Source organism: Doryrhamphus excisus, linkage group LG10 (assembly GCF_037039965.1).
Source record: "Doryrhamphus excisus strain RoL-2023G ecotype Guam linkage group LG10, RoL_Dexc_Guam_v1.1, whole genome shotgun sequence".
Classification (NCBI taxonomy): domain Eukaryota; kingdom Metazoa; phylum Chordata; class Actinopteri; order Syngnathiformes; family Syngnathidae; genus Doryrhamphus; species Doryrhamphus excisus.
The window spans coordinates 14,007,934-14,013,933 of record NC_136366.1 but is presented as its reverse complement, the minus strand read 5'-3'; positions in this window follow the sequence as shown (position 1 = coordinate 14,013,933).

Genomic DNA, 6,000 nt, shown 5'->3' with positions numbered 1-6,000 from the left:
TCATTCGCTTGTCACATCTACATAACGCCTGTCATACTGACTTGCATTTTATCTTTCGGGGTATTAAAATGCGCATTTTGCATCAAACATGACACTTGCGAGAAAATGCATTGGTGGAGATCATGAGGTGTAAGGTTCAAGCAGAGTACAGATATCGGAATATTTTCAACTGGACCTGACGTGTACAAATACTGTAAGATCCACTATCATATAAATAGACGTGTGAAGAAGTCTGTTGCTGCTTTTATTTTAATATCTTAATGTTGACACTTCGGCACAGTTGCAGAGTGGTTAGTATGATGGCCACACAGTTAGGAAATAGGAAAGGCCCAGGTTCCAACTCCCAATCTCTTGGGCATCTCTTTGTGTTTGCGTGTTCTCCTCGTGTGTTCTTGGGTTTTCTCCAGGTACTCCGGTTTTTTAAGGGCTGCACGGCGGTCACACAGCTAGGAGACCCAAGTTTGATTCCACCCTCGGACATCTCTGTGTGGAGTTTGCATGTTCTCCCTGTGCATGTGTGGGTTTTCTCCGGGTACCACATTCCAAAAACATGCTAGGTTAATTGGCGACTCCAAATTGTCCATAGGTATGAATGTGAGTGTGAATGGTTGTTTGTCTATATGTGCCCTGTGATTGGCTGGCGACCAGTCCAGGGTGTACCCTGAAGTCTCGCCTGAAGTCAGCTGGGATAGGCTTAGTCAACTACAATTCCAGTTAATTTAGTCGCTCAAATATAAAGTACAAAGGATAAGTCTTTCTTTAAGCAACCTGCAAAGTATTTCAACAACTTGCCATGATTCTCAACCGGAAAAGTGTGGATTGTAACCTTTGGGTTGGGATTGAGGTCTTAACCCAAGTGGAGAAGTTCAAGTATCTTGGGATCTTGTTCACAAGTTAGGGAAGGCGGCAGCGTGAGATTGACAGGCAAATCGATGCAGCATCTGCAGTCATGTACCTGACTGTGGTAGTAAAGAGAAAGCCTATCCGGAAGCCAAAGTTCTGGATTTACTAGTTGATCTATATTCTTACAATCACCTGTGGTCGTGAGCTTTGGGTTTGTGAACGAAAAAGCAAGATCATAGATCACAAACGATCAGAATGATTTTCCTCCGTCTCATCGTAAGTGAGAGTGTGAGGAGCTCAGTAACCTGGAAAAAATAACTCCTCACATCAGTGTGTATTTGTTTTGTTACTTCTTGTTTTCATCTGGACAAAAGGCTGTTGAGAAAAACTGCTAAAAATGAGTAACCATAAAACATGCTCCTTCGTAGTCATTTTGTTATGAGAAGGATTTAATAGTAATGGTAATGGTAATGGTTTTATTTCATTTGAACATGCATCAGATTACAATTGGTGCATCCCATAATCAGTTCACAGTTCCACATGTCCAAAAGGAGTAGGAAGAAGCAAAGCTTATTAAATCCTACCCATCCATCTGGTACTTTTACAATCAGTAACTGTTACATTTGTTCACTTCCTGCTTTCAATAATACAGTTTGTTTTTTTTAATAATGTATCTTGTACCGAAGTACGAGGTGATATGAGCATCCAATGACATAATGCGTACCATAGTAACTGTCAATATAGTGATATGTATAGCACATCAAGTCTTGAACCAGTCATAATGGTACCCATTATGTCATTTTATGGTCATATCACCTCTTTGAGGTATCACTTGATGCATGATTAATGTGCCCATTTTGACAAAAATGGCAAAAATCCTAGAATCCACACCTTACTCATGCCAATATTTAAAGGATATTTCCATGTGCCTGCAAAAGTTATGCTGAAGTACAGTCGATAATCCTGTTAACTAACAAAGAAACACAATGGCAAGGAAAAACAAAAAGGCTAACGCAACATGTTTTTAGGTGCAGACCTTTACAGAATAGTGATGATTCATTCATCGATGAGGCGGGCAATGGTGAATTGGTTGCAAATGAATAAAGAGCTGCCTCCAAAATGGAAAGACAAACAGAGGTGCCTGGCGGTGGCGTTGGCTGTATTAGGGAAAAGAGGAATTGCGTGGCAGGATGTGTTTAAATCAGAATGCTTGATCTTGTAGTGGGACACATTTCATTAAGCCCAGCAGCTGAGGCCGCAGCTTCACACGTCCACACATCTATCATAGGCTCCATCAGGCTTGTCCTCTTCCCATGCACTGACAGCATGTGCGAGATGGCCGCCGGTCCTCTTGATCAGACAACTCACAGATTGCCTGCGCTTATTCATTTTCACTTCCATGTCTCTTTTGTGTAAAGATTTCCGATGTGCACCCCACTCCCTTGTTTCTGTCTTTTTGTTCAACTTCACTCTGATCTACCATTATTCCTCCCCTCGTCAATGGTTGTTGTTTTTCTTCAGTGCAGATGTTGGCCAGCTTTGACCTGTTTCTGACCCTTAGTGTTTTCCTGTGTTTCATTCCATTCTCTCATTTGTCATTTGCCTCGCTCACTGCAAAGAAAAATGGGTAGCGGAATCTCTGTCTGCAAGGATGTTGCTAGCAGGAGGACTGAAGAGGCTCAGGTTCAAGAGCAACTGAAGACAGGAAATATTGTCTCCTATTGAAGAAACCAGTGTGCCGACTCTCAACTTGGTTACATTTTTCAGTTTGTAGCCATTAACACATACAGATATATATAATCCTGCTTGTCACTTATTTTTCTTTCAATAAAATACAGTAAAAAAAGGGCATGGTGATTAATTCATTTGAAAGTTGTGATTAATCAGATTATTAATCAGAAAATCCGCCATTATTATCATCCATCATTTTTCTACTGCTTTTCCTGTTTTGGGTCATATGTTTTTGTATTGTATATTTATCAGACACTTTCAATACTCATGTGTGACTTGTAAATCGAGACAATTGTACAAAACTGTATGCAAGAATTAACCTTTTTATGTCATCTCATGGAGCATAATATTTAGCACTGAATATAATTACTGGTACAATAATGTGCATGCACTGTGTAACTATTATAGCTATTTAGTTATTGGAATTAATGGACTGCTTTTATGTACTGCTCACTGTAGATGCATGTGGTCACGGAAGGTGCTTGAAATAGCTTGGAGGTCGAGTGGTTATCATGTCGGCCTCACAGTCAGGAGATCGAAGGTTTGAATCTCTAATTGACATCTATGTGGAGTTTGCATATTTTTGCCGGTGCATGCCTGGGTTTTCACCAGGTACTAAATTGGTCCATTAGTGTGAATGTTTGTAACCTGTTTGGTTGAGCCAGCCTCCCGTGTTCCGCCTAGGCTTGACAAGGGTCTGCAGAATGAGAGTCAAGAGTGCTAGCATCAGATTAAAGCCCACAGTATATGCATCAATATGGCATCCGTTCCACCAATCACACATTGACAGCAAGAGAAATGTTTATTTCAAGACTTAAGATTGGCTCAAATGCAGGTTTATCACTATCAAACTCTTAATTACCACTGTGGCCTGAAATAAAATGACACTTGAAAACTGTACAGGGCGAGGGAGCTCTGCATCACCAAATTCCATACCTCCACTTCTGCCTGATCTGTGTGAGGCTCTCCAGTGTGCTCAGCAGCATGTAAACACTGGGCTGTAATTGGTATGGGTCACACAGTCTGAGGGACAAAAGCGGGCCAATTAGAGGTCTCTGGTCAGGGAGCTATGGGGTGATGAGGGGGAGGTCACAGTGTAGCTGTTCTGTGCTTGTTCTTCTGGCTTTGTGCCCAACCACGCGACTCATTCTGAGCTTGGGACCTTGTGGCCATTACTCAACATTCAAAGGTTCTCTCTCGGTTCCCTGAGATCAAGTCCATGATCTGATTATGTGTGATGTCTTCAAAGGGGCCCTTTCATGCTCATTCCAAAGGCTTTCAAAACTAGATTGTGTACCAGTGGGACACTATACAAAGTTTCTTATATTCTTATACTACCTAAAATATTCCACAAATATCAAGTTGTGTACCGTGTAAACCTGTATTCCTGGAATAAGTGGAGATTCTAGAAGATCTAGACAGATTGTGCGGGTTATTGTGTGTAGCTGCTCTGTAGGAGTCCATATCCTAATACAAAGGGCAGAAAATTAGCATAATAGGTCCCCTTTAAGTTGCTTCAGGCCTAGGAAAAAAAAAAATTCTAACGTTTTCAAAACGTGAACCTCAGCAAGACTGACGAGAAAGACTTTTGGAATGGTGGCAATTGCCTTTATACTAAATTTTCTCATGGATACAAAAAAAACTGTCACATTTTGTCCTTTCTTTTTCATTTTTATTATTTCCCGTATCAACTTCCTGCAGAAAAAAGTCAGGTCAGGGATTCAAATTAAAAGAATCACAGCTGTGAAATAAGGTAGCGCCACCATACGCATCTGGGTCTTCCACCAGAGTTCTGGTGGAAAAACTGAATTTCTCTTTTGAAAAAAAAATCCTTTTAAAATGCAAATGCTGATAGGTATGCTTTAATTTAATAAAACATGTTTTTGTGTTTTAGCAGTTGCTCAAAGTTTGTAATTTTTCAAACTAACTTCTAATTATATTGTCATGTTGACACCTTGTGCTCATAATTTTTGCCAGTGGGACATTTCAGTGAACTGCTGTTGCAATTAGCACATTATTGTGCTAAATATGTGTAAATAATCTCTTCTTAAATTTTACAACATTAGGCACTTCACAAAGCAATGGCAAAATAAGTGAAGCTTTATTTGCTAATTAGAGTCACCCTTATCCAAATTAGCGCTCACTGAAACATCTGAATGTGTTGTGTGCCAATATGGGTGACATTTGGACACGGAGTCAAAGCTCAGAGGAAGAAAGCTGTTTGTTTAATGAACACAATAAATTATATTTAAAAAAAATGCTAAGTATGTTTGCTTGAATGCCTTTCTGAGCACCACACTTGACAAATAATCGAGTGCAGTGTGTTCATTAAAAATAATTCAATGAGTTTAGAAAATATGTCATTTTAAATGGTTGAGTGTGTTTTCATTGATTTAATTAACTAAATACATGCGTATGAGAGACACGTGCAGATGCTATCCGCACCCGACCTAGTTGAATCCCACCTTTCCCGCATCGTTGAATTTGTTAATTTCACAAGCTCAGTCCGCCTCTGTGGTTTTTCTGCCCTGCCGCTTGTCTCGCTGCTACCTTCGGGTCAAAGAGGTGGAAGTTGAATTTAGACTCTTACTGACTCACTCTTTTCCACTGTGTAATCCCTGACCGTCTGTGGCCTGATTCCTTGTAAGCGGCAGATGTGAAGCTCTTCCCGGGCAGTCCTGACACGCTCGCTGACTCCATCTGTCTTCAAAAACGTCTGCTGGAAGTATCTTACTGGAAGAGCGGCCTCTGGTTTTAGTGATCTTGAGCCAATCAAAGGCTAAGTCTCAGGATCGCCACCTCAGAGCAAAGGATAGGCGGAGGCTCCCTGCTGAAGGAAATTGAAGTGACCAATGGCCATTCTGGATTGAAAATGCCAATATTAAGTTCATCAAGAGGGGGACAACAGAGGAATGCGAATGAATGCCAATGTGAAATTAAAATGTAAGGTGGGATTATTAAACGATTTCCCATAGGAAATAATGGGCATTATAGATTCTCTATATTGTCCAGGGCTTCATTATATATACTATAGTATATATCATACCGATCTCGACAACAGCTCTTCATTCAAACTAATGGGGGGTAATGAACACAAAATGCTTTTTCTACTGTATGCTTTCACAAATAAAGGGTTTTTTTTGCAAAATAAGACAAATACTGCAATATACAATGCAAGTTATCGGAAGACGTGCCAAAATGGTGCATGTTACTGAGTGATTCTTCTTGAACCAGAAAGACGCCTTACTTGGTTTTTATGCTCATTTTGCCTGTCACAATTTTTACTGAAATGTAGCAGCGCATCTTCCCGTCATTCCCCTGCATCAACACAAGAGCCCCGCTGTCGAACCCCAACTGGGCTACTCCCAGAATGCCCTACTATATCCCATAGGTTGGTCTACAAACCCCATCGAGCATTATAAACTC